Below are 12,201 nucleotides of genomic sequence, written 5' to 3'. Positions count from 1 at the left end.
CTTCTGGGCAGCTTTTTCCTTTTTGACTCTTAACTAATGATGTAAAAAATATCATGTCTAGGTATCACCAACTAACTGGGGGTTCCATACTTTCTACCCATTCATCTACTCACGACACACGTTTTCTGTTGATGAAATACACACATGCGGGGTATATATTCTGAATGTTATTGCTACATATTATGTTGTTTGTGCACTTTCATTGATTGAGATCAAACTAAATCTAAAAAGATGTTTGACTATTTATAATGTCGTATAGATTTGAGCTTCACTGCTGGTTGGGTCCAAATACACGCTGGCACGGAGATGTTCCTTCCCAATAATCTTTGCTTCTGTGCATAATCTGATCCCAAACTTTAAAACGGATCAGAGCAAAGTTTCTAAGACCCTGTGTAAGGCGCTCAAACGTGCTTATCACGGCAAATACGTTTATTTATAAAAAACTGTGACCCTTTCCCATGGAGCTTAAGAGTCCTGTGCAGCACTTGATTTTACTCAAACACCAACCTTACGCGCATGTAAACACACACGTGCATATGCAGCATAACTGGTGCACAGAAATACTGATGATATTATAGCTCTACACTCATCTGTATTCTGTTTGGTTCAGTTTTTAAACAAACACATTGATGCTAGTACATATTTCCCAATAAAAACATGTCCTGAAGACTCTTTCAGTTAATTGACTCTGTTTATTATGCATAACGAATGTCACTCTGAATGGGGGAAACATTTTGCTTTAATTTGGCATAGAATGCATGGGGCGTTTTATACCTCCATTTAAATGATTTTGTAGGTTGAGAAGAGAAACACAACAGACGTTAAAAGATGACGCCATGCCTTTTGGATTTAACTCAAACAACTTCAAAAGTTTCAAAGCCCGCAACACATTGACATGCATTGCATTTATATACCTATAAAGCTAGTCAATGAAAACAGCTGCTGAACTGGCAGAAAGCATTTTAATGGATCTTGGATTCAACACGTGCACAGTAAAGGGTTTTGTGTATAAGTCTGAGCTGTGGTGAAAGTGTAATGTCTCATCAACTTTACAGCGCTTTTACTATCCACAATATAACTAATTGCCAAAAATAATTGAGATGCAGAATCCAACTCTGCTGTGGTGAGGAAAAATCCTCATGAAAACTGCTCTACTGTGACCTACATCGAAGTTGCTGATGGGATTTGATGCAAAGTTGTCACGCTACAGACCAAATGTGTTCGTAGTGCAGACAGATAATGTCATCCTTGTTGAAAATGGCCTCTATACGATGTAGGAGTTCCCTTATAATACAACAGTGGATGCTCTTGTTCATACTGGTTACGACTGCATCATTGTGAGGCTCTGACAGATAATGTCCCATTGCGTCAGACACAATGAGTCACCGGCTAACAATGCGCAAAAGGTGACTTGTCTTAGCAAACAAAATAATAAACTAGGCAAAAAGGCAACAAATACAATAAGTAAAGCCAGCTTTGGGCACGTTACAAAATTAAAGGAATTTTATGGGCATTTAAAAAGGTCAGAAATAGCTGGAATGAAGCATTTAAGTGCCTCATTTTCTTTTATTGCTATTCACTGGAAGTATAGACGGAACTGGTGGAACAAAATGCTATGGTGGAAATCCTTATAATTACAGCAATACAGCATTTTTATATTGGCTGTCATACTACTGATAAGTTGCTTCCAGTAAAGTGTTTTGTACAAACGGCATACGCTATTTAGTAGTGTTTGTATGCCTCCAAGCCATTACTCAATAATTCATAAGCTAATTATGACAACTTTACACACATTTCCAATAAGATACAATGATAAAGTGTTGACATTTTTGAACAGACATGGGTATTATGTGAAACTTGACTGGCTTGCAGAGAAATACTACCACAAGATGCTAACGCTAGTTTAAAAATAAAATTGCCTATCATATCTAGACTATTTACTTATTCAAATATATATTTAATGCAAACAAGCTAATTTGACTGCACAGAATAAGTAAGACTGATAAAGTCTTAAATTCTCCAATATACAATTGAGAATTTATTGTAAGTTTAACTTATAATTTGTTCTTCTTTCTAAATAAATAACTGTTCACTGTTCAGTCTTATCATGGATGCCTTATTTTGAAATGTGAGAGAAAAACCTCCTTGGTTTGGTTATACAATTGCTTCTACTTTTTCTCCCCCCGAAGCTGTGAGGATTAGACCCCACACGCAAACGCAAATGCAAACAAAACGCAAACGAACCGAATACGATTTCAAAAAAGTCTTCCGTTCACACGAGACCGCTCGAAAGCGCTGGAGACGCTGTAGTACATATGCCGGGCCTGTAAGTGGCGCTGTACTTCCGGACGAGACCGCTCGGAAGCGCTGGAGACGCTGTAGTACATATGCCGGGCCTGTGAGTGGCACTGTACTTCCACCACAAAATACACCAAAAGCAGCGAAGAAGACCCCCAAGCATGGTTGCCATGGTTGCCCTTCTGTTTAGGCCCCGCGGTGGATTTAGCAACATGTAGTTCATGTCATTCTCCATGTCCACTTGTTGCTGATGGTTGTGGTAGAGGAGCTGTAGATTTTGCACTAACATCTGCAGCATGGTCAGTAGCAGTAGCACTAGCAGTAGCTACTGACAGTAGCTACTGACCATGCTACAGCAGTGAGCAGCAGAGGTGGGGAGAGGTGGGGCTATGGCTTCATCGTTATCAGGAAATGATCGTATAGGGCGTACACACTGAGCCGTTTGGCCCCCCAGAGCGTTCCATTTGCAGATCTATCCACCTTGGGACCCGTTATCGTTTGCGGGGTCTGTTTCCGCGTTTACGTTACGGCCTCGTGTGAACGAACGGGCAATACGAAAGAGAAAAGTCTTATGAAAAAAACAAATATTGTGCTTTGTGCCTTCGTTCCCCAACGAGAGATCAGTCGACACATGTCTGCCATTCGTAGCATGTGGCCTGGCACTGAGGGAAATCCCATAAGTCTCTGCAGAGAGAGCACCCTGTGCTTCCTCCAGGGCTTTAGTGTTGATCTAGTGGGGATAAATGTTCCCTTTAAGAAAGGCAATGATCTGTAATTTAGAAAAAGCTATAGGTTCATTGTAAACCTCACTAGTGTTTTGTATGTTGGTGGGCCAAAACAACTGTGACAGCTTAATTGTTTGAAATTAAGCCCACACAATCATATACTGTGACACCAGGTTAGTTAATTGCACACTGCACATTCATGTTTTACAATCTTCCAGTCTCTCATCTTTTCATAAACTACAACATGGCCATGTAACGCTGCACCATTCAGCTTTGTTAAATTGCCTTTTCTTGAGTTTTGATTTCTTGCTTTTTGCAGGGATTGGAGTATCCAAACCCAACACAACAGTTTTGTATAAACAAATGTGGCAGAGTGGCATTTTAATTACTGTTTTCAGTTACAGCTTACAGTAAAAAGTGTTAAAAGGGGAAGTTTGTGTTAAACAAAAATTAATCTCACTAATGCACCCATTGCCTTTAATGTCAGTACACATATCCAAAATCATGTGGATTAACAACAGTGTAAATACAAAAACAGTCTGTAAATAGTTATTTGTGTATTTTTTGGTTACTGAAAAGGAGATTCCATGTAAGCTTGTACAAGGAAATGTTGTGTTACACTCACAGTACTGTGTAGTGTTACATCTCTTTTTCCCATGCACACTGCTGCTTTGTAGATTCCCCTGCAGTGGCACACAGAGGGAACTCGCCTCATGCTTCAAGACCTCAGCGGCTATTTAGACAGCTGCACACATCAGCCTGATCTAAACTGTACTCCAGGGTTACAGCAGATTAAATAAATCCACTGCATTTGCATATCTTATTGCATAACAGACACCTGATCATGGGCACAGTTGGAGCCATGTTTTATTTATCATAGGTCTATTGTAGTCATGAAGATAATCCATCTGTTTGTTTCAATGAGCCTAAGTGGAATTACTGACCAGCACAGGCCTTACCAACACACCACCAGGCACTGAGTGAGTATCAACTTTGTCCAGCTTTTCTACTGAAAGAAGCCGTGCCAGGACTCCCGGTGACACACATCTGTGCTGAGTTGGATTTCCAGAACTGACCAGGGCGTGACCCACTTCCAACTCTTTTTATTACTCCCTATGTACGCCATGGAAAAAGTGTTAGACTGAATCATGTCACGGTTAAATTCGAGACCTCAACTATGTGCATCAATACAGTAGAGAAGCAAAAAACTAACTTTGAGGGCCTCAATAAAGTCTATTCTGGGATACTGCCTTTTTGCCGGGTTTCCCTCTACCACTGTTACCATGGAGATGAAAGCAAGCTGAGACACACAAACACAGTTGGCGACAGAGAGGTGAGGAATGAAAGGAAATAAAGACTCATCCATTTAGAGAAGTCTTAAATTAGCCCAATCAATGATGAGTCGTTTGCACACACAGAAACTAGGTGTGGGTAAAGGAAAGAACCAAACACTTGTTTATGTTCATCCCCGGAGATTCTTCCTGCGGCCTGGGTCTGTTTCATCAACTGTTTCATGGGCTCTAATTCAGTTCACCCCTTCTCCTTGTAAGTGCAGACAGACATGCATAGTGGAGTGAACCACATATCCACTTCAAGTGCTCTCCTGGGATGATCTACTCTACAGATAGCAGGGTGGCTTCCTATTACCAAACAGGAAGAGCAATGAGCTCATTCCTAAATGTAAACCAAGAGCTTGTGTCATATATAGTGTTGGCTTAGTGGGTGTTCCTATGCTCAGTAGACCCAGTCAAAACATCACAAATATCCTCATACAGTACGCTCATACAGTAGAGACATGTAAAGAGACATGAGCTCTGAATGGCATTTCATAAGTAGTTATGTAACATGACATTTATTGGTCCATGTCAAGCAATGGTGTCTTTTATGAATTACATGAAATAAGAAGATCCTCAGCATTCCAACGTCCTCAGTACACATTATGTTTTTTAAGAGTCAATATTTGGCCCATAGTCAGTTTAATGGAGCACATATTCTGCCTTATGTAACTCACAAACATACTAACAATTTTTGGGATTACAAAAATCATGTGGCTCTCTTCCACTTCCTTATACATGCATGTGTGTGAATTGATTCGCACACATGTACATATGCACACACACACACACAAGTTTCCAAGCTCGCACATCTTGTGATGCCGCAAGCATTCAGTGTCGGGGCTTGAATCAATCTGCTAGTTTTAATAAGCGCCACATTATGACTATGCATCATTTTTCAGTTCACTGAATTAATCATGCTCTAGTAACATCATCTTTATACAAAATGGTTCATCAGCTACCAAAGTAGGACAGTGATAAAGAAAAGAGGAACTGCTGTAATCATAACGATGACTGACTTTCTTCAGACAGTTCATGCTGCTGTTTGTTGATTCTGCATAGTTACTGTCAGCACCTAAACAATGTATGGGATTTCCCCACACGCCTTGTAACATATTAGTACCATGACACTTCAGACAACCCAGCTTACAGAGTAGCTTCAAGTGGCTTCAAAGTTACTCAGACACCAAAACATCATTGACCAATATTCCAGGCATGCATTCAAACTGTATGTGTGAACTCCCCTAGAGAACAAGGAAAAAAGGGCAGTTAAAAAAAAAGAAGAAAAATGTATTTTATATAACAAACCTCTCAAAGGCCAGAAACTAATCATGTTATAAAAAATGAGATATAGATTATATCTCCCTTTTATCAGTTGCTGTTACGTACCAGTGTGTATTTGTCTGCTGCTGATAAGGATGAGTCAACCATTTTGCACAAATGTATACTCAACTCGCGTGTATCAGCTTTTGCATGTTTTCACTTTAGCAGAAAGTGAACAAAAACATTAAATGATGCAGAAAGTAGTTTTGTAACCAAACAAAATGCCCCTGCTTCAGTAAGATGAGCATGAATACAAGTCGCTGCTGCTTGGCATACCATTACTTATGCAACAGACACACCTGTCAAAGTGCATGGCCTTGAGCAGGTCTTTGCCTGTGTGTCTGACTGCAAACAGATAGGAATGTAAACACACAATGGTAATGTCTAGCACTAAACACACAACAGGATTACTGTGGCTGGCTTGAGAAAAATATAGGGTTTGTGGAAGAGCAGGGTCACTTTATTGTTGAAGGAATGGATGGCCTCTGTGACTGGATCCTGAACTTCCTGACGGGCAGACCCCAGACAGTGCGGGTGGGAAACATCACATCCTCCACCCTGATCCTCAACACCGGAGCCCCTCAAGGCTGCGTGCTCAGCCCTCTCCTATGTTCACACACGACTGCGTGGCCACACACAGCTCCAACACCATCGTGAAGTTTGCTGACGACACGACCGTCATCGGCCAGATCACCGACGGCGACGAAACGGCATACAGAGAGGAGGTCAAAATCCTGACATCTTGGTGCCAGGATAACAACCTCCATCTCAACGTCAGCAAAACAAAGGAGCTGATTGTGGATTACAGGAAGCAGCAGAGAGAGGGACATGCCCCATCGCCATAAATGGGACTTCGGTGGAGAGAGTCAGTAGCTTCAGGTTCCTCGGTGTCCACATCACTGAGGACCTGACATGGACTCTTCACACCACCACCATCACCAAAAAAGCTCGACAGCGGCTCTTCTTCCTCCACAGGCTGAGGAGGTTCAACATGGACTCCAGGATACTCTGCAACTTCTACAGGTGCACCATAGAGAGTATCCTGACTGGCTGCATCACGGCCCATACTTGCCAACCCTCCCGATTTTCGCGGGAGACTCCCGATTTCACTGCCCTCTCCCGGTTTCCTCCCGGGGTCATATTTCTCCCGCATTTCTCCCGATTTCTGACAAAATCAGATTTACTCACGACTGTTTCCACTGAGGACTTTAATACAGCTACACCATTGTTTGGTTTCCATGGTAGCGCATCTCTTTAGTAGCGCGCGCAACTGAAAGTCTGAGAGGGTGTTCAGCATGGTGAGGAAGATAGTCACAGAACAAGAATGGACAACTTTACCCTCTGCTCACTCCTTTCCTGGTCCTCATCAAGGATGGTGCTACAGGCAGCAAGGCATTGCACTTACAACTACTTACAACTACAAAAGTCAGTTTCCCCGCTGCGAGGCTCCGGTGCTATCAGTTCTAACAGCTCCGGCGATCCACTAGCAACCCCCCCCCCCCCCCCCCCCGCGCGGTGGTTTTTAATTTCTCCCGATTTCTGAGGTCTCAAGGTTGGCAAGTATCTCACGGCCTGGTACGGCAGCTGCACCGACCTCAATCGTAAGGCTTTACAGGTGGTGGTGAAAACTGCACAGAACATCACCAGGACGGAGCTGCCATCCATGGAGGATCTTTACTCTCAGCGGCTCAGGAAGAAAGCCCTCAGGATTATAAAAGACCCCCATCACCCCAGCCACAGACTGTTCTGTCTGCTGCCGTCTGGCAGGCGTTACCGCAGCATCCGGACTAAAACCACCAGACTCAGGGACAGTTTCATCCCACAGGCAATAAGACTGATAAACACCTGAACTTTGAAACAACATCCACAACATTCATCTGCTACTTAGAAATTATTTATCTAATAGACTCTTATTGCAATATTTTCCATACAGTATTTCACTTTTTTTTTAAACTATTTTTCTTTTTGTATTTACTATTTACTTGCACTATATTTTTCTGTTCATCTGTTTTATTGTGTTGCACTGTTGGAGTGAGCCTGTGACCTAAGATTTTCATTGTCATAACTATACTGTAGATATGTTCGTATGACAAATAAAAAACATTTAAACTTGAATACTTGATTAGGTAATGACAACCGCACAAGCAGAGCAGCAGCTTCACATTCATGTGTACTTGCAGGATCAACCGAGAGGAAACTTTCTCGTTCACACTCAAGCAACATAACTTCATTGCTCATCTTACTTAAACTGGCCATATACAACTTGTATTTTCTTTGATATACAGTGCTTGCAATGAGGCAACTGCAGAGGACTGAAGTCAGTATTGCCAAGTATATCAAATGTTCTGTGGTTAATGCAAATATACATGCTGTCACAAAGTTGTGCAAAGCTTAGGTAATACTGGAGGGAAATCGCAGAAATGGTTTTCTTCTGAAAGACAAAGGGACACATTTCTTGCAATTTGCAGTTTACTATGCTACGTAAACACTGTCTTTCACTATACAGCAACTAATGTAAGCTAGCTCATTGTCCCCTACATGTGTCTGAGTTGAGCAGACTGCAGGGGACACTGTAACAGATAGCGTTGACACCCTTTAGTACACCGTGAGGCTGTGATTGCCCCGGTGTCAGGTGCCACTACGCAGCATATGGCCTTCACCTCTGCCTGATGCAAGGTGGCACTCCAACAACTCCTCAGTAAACAAGGTTAGGCCTGACTCATTGAGGAAGGTAGACACCAGCAGGGCTAAACAGCAGGTGTTTAAGTCGTGTGGATGCAGCCTCGCAGCAGTCATAATACAATGTGACAAGGTGACCAATGTGTTTAAGATTCTGTTTCCTGGTCCCGTCTAATTTAGTTTCAAGTGTTCTCAGAGCCGGTTGCTGCCGGTAGCAAGTTGTCAGTACCATCTGGAACTGTTCTCTGTACATTAGTGGATGACATAAATACGTGTTATGTTGGTTGGTACGGAGCCCTGGAGGGTTCATAGAGAGAAAAATAAATAAAACGAGGCTACGTTTTATGAATTCGTGCGCACAAGATGTAATTCGTGGCCTCAATTTATATATTGACGATATACTTTCTCGTTCGCACAAGATACTTTGTTATGGAAACACATCGAACTGCCCGATTATTACGCCATATTATAAATTTTATGAAGAATATGTCCGGTCGCCAGGGCGTGTGTGTGTGTGTGTGTATGTGTGTGAGTGTGTGTGTGTGTGTGTGTGTGTGTGTGTGTGTGTGTGTGTGTGTGTGTGTGTGGGCATTTGTTTATAATAGTGTCGTTCGTTCCGGTGCACTCCGGCAGGACTATAGCACTACATCGAGATTAAGATTAAACAAATTTCTTTCACTTGGGAATACATATATAACTATGGAGAACCAAATGTGTGTAAATTACTGTTCATGGTAATTTGAAAACAAATGCCGGACACACACAAACACACCGAACACACACACACAGAGCGGAGCTGAGCACAAACACACACACATAATGCGCCCTGGTGACCGGACATCTCCTTCATAAAACGAGTAGTAGGGGGAATAATCGGGCAGTTCGATGTGTGTAGAGGTGTGTGTGGTTAAACGTAGCAGCCTCAATCTCTATTCAGCTGTTCTAATGAAGGGAAACACAGTGAAGTAAACAGTAAAAGGCACAGCTCTTTGCAGCTGGTGCTGCTCTTCTCAGATTCTGCTGAGTTACACGTTACTGCCTCCAGTGTCCTGTACGACGAAGCCAGTTCAACAGACCCTGGATATGTTTGAGTTACCCGGCTTAACTAACCCTAACAAACGCGATCTCGCTAAGCGGTCCTACGAAGCTGGTTATCAACTCAGTAAGGCCCCGGCTCCACGAGGACGGAAACTGGTTGAATCCGCATATTTCTCATGCGTATAGCCCTCTAAGCTCCACGACGCCGTAAGGGAAACGTAGAAACAGACCCCGCAAACGACAACGGGTCCAAAGGTGGATAGATCTGGGAACTGAGCGCTCTGGGGGGTCCAACGGGGCCGTGGAGTCGCCTATACGGTCATTCGTTTTCATAGCCCCGCCTCTCCCTGCCTCTCCCCCGCGGGGTTGCTATCGTGCTCCAGTCGCTACTGACCATGCTACAGTTCTTTGTGCAACATCTACAGGAGCTCCTCCTTGAATTCAGATTATTTATCTTTATCTCGATATGGACATAAACGCGAGTGAAGTCTAATCTGACAGGACGGAGACACGCAGCTCCTCCCGCTGTGATGCAGCGGGAGCAAAACACACACTTCAAGTCAGATCATCACCCTTAGCTATTTTAATTACCTCTCAAACTACCTAAACTAGTTATAAATATGTTCATTTTTACTGTCGGGTCACTCATTACAGGATCAGCTGCTGCATGAGACAGACACTGACGCTGTCAGAAGAGAGGAAAAAGAGATGTATTTGATGATTATATATCATTATATCGTCGTTATTCATTTGTTTTAAAGCTCAATAAATAACAATGAAGACCTTTGACCGGCACTTTTATAATTTTGTCCGGAAGATTTAAACTTTAACACACGCTGACCGGCGAAAAACTCTGCCCGGTTCTGTCGGCCCCCACCGCGGAGAATACACAGAAGTGCAGCCATGACAACCATTCTTCTTCGCTGCTTTTGTGGAGGAAGTTGCTGCTTTTGTGGAGGAAGTTACAGCGCCACGTACAGGTTCGGCATATGTACTGCAGCTTTTCCAGCGTTTGGATGTAAACGGAGCCGTCTCGTGGAGCTTGACACAATTCGGTGTATATTGCGTGGGGACGGAAGGTTTTTTGCGGTTGCATTTGCGTTACTCCGATGCGTTTTGCCGTATTTGTCCTCGTGGAGCCGGGGCCTAAATCAACCAGGGTTCCTCTGTCCGGCTGAGAGCGCGTTCACGTGAAAGGGACGGCGTTATCAACATTTGACCAATCACAAACATGGAGAAGCGTGCTGACAGCCGACTATTCATTCACTATAGTCAATAGCAAATCCTGCTTCGTAGTACAGGCCACTGGTGCCGCAGAGATTTCATAAAGTGAAGGAGGTTTTCCTTCTATAAAACAGCTGTGGGCAGCAGAGACTGTAATGGCGCATTTCCACTACACGGTCGGCCTCGGCCACACTCGGTACGGCTTTGTACGGCTTGGCCGCGTTGGGCCTTAACAGGGCCGACTCACTTCATGCTGCGCTTCCATTACAGTTTAGGAACTGGGGTAGTTACTATAGTAACGCAGTGTAGGCGGAGCCGTAACGTCATCTTCAATGAGAAGTCCAGAAACACAACACAGCCGTTAGCTGTGAGCACTCGGAGCTCACAGCTCCTTATATATGTTCAGAAACTCGACAAAAGTTAAACAAGTACACACCACAGACTGCCTGTGTCATGGTGAATACAGTCGCTGCTTTATTTATGTCTGTATAGGCCGTTGTTGTGAGTGTGGACGGTCGGGGCATATACTGCGTTAGCTTAGCCAATCTCCATCTAGAAAAACACGAATTTTAAAAGGTTTTTCGCCTGCCGTCTGTCTGCAGACTTGACAAAGCATTAATTCATGGTTTTTACTAACCGGTATCAGTATGTTGTTACTTCGGCATCATTTTGAAACGTGTATTACAATTAAATCACGGTCAAATATGTCCATCTTGTTGTAGTTCTAGCCCTCTTGCCAGCGCTCCTCTCTCTAGTTTAGCATACTCAGCCCGACTCAGCCCTGTTTGTTGGCCCCGATAGAACCACAATTTTCTAGGGCCAGAAAAGAGGGGAAAAAGTGGCCCCGCGACGTGCCGCGCCGGAACGAGGCCTAGTGGAAGCACAACCAAAAAAGGGGACGGCACGAAACGGCACGCTTAAAGCGAGCTACGCGCTGCAATGGAAATGCGCCATAAGAGTCACGGACATGAATTCATAGATCAAAGCAGACTGGTTTACAGACTCTTCTGTTTTGCGAATCCGGTGCTTAAACAAATAGCTCTAAACCCCTGGCCAAAATGTCCCTAAATGAAGTCCGAGTTTGAAATATATCTCAAATAATGTATGCACTGCCATTTCTCCACATAAACATAACAGTCTGCAATGAAACGGTTGTCTCCTGTGCTCCACTTCCTACTTGGCGCACCGGTAACTTTCTCGTCCGAACGAGAAACTAACAAAATACTTTCTCGTTCGCACGAAATACTATCTCGTGCGCACAAAATAGTATTTCGTGCGAACGAGAAAGTATATTGTGCGCACGAGATACTTTTTTTTTTCTCCATGAACCTTTAGGGGCTCCGTAGGTTGGTATTCCATAAGCATCTATTCTTGTGTTATTGTAAAGTTTGATAAAATATATTTGAATGATGATTACAGTCAGGTACATTGAAGTGTTCAAACTTGTTGAATTGTTGCCAATAATTTCCTTTTAGGGTTATCACAGTCACACCTGTCTGATAATTAGTTAATAAACAAATTAGTTATTTGCTTTCTTTATTATTTGCTGGGGATTTTGGCGTTGGCCCCCACAGACAGTT

The sequence above is a fragment of the Trematomus bernacchii genome, unplaced genomic scaffold (assembly GCF_902827165.1).
Source record: "Trematomus bernacchii unplaced genomic scaffold, fTreBer1.1, whole genome shotgun sequence".
NCBI classification, from domain to species: domain Eukaryota; kingdom Metazoa; phylum Chordata; class Actinopteri; order Perciformes; family Nototheniidae; genus Trematomus; species Trematomus bernacchii.
Note: the sequence above shows the minus strand (reverse complement) of the source record.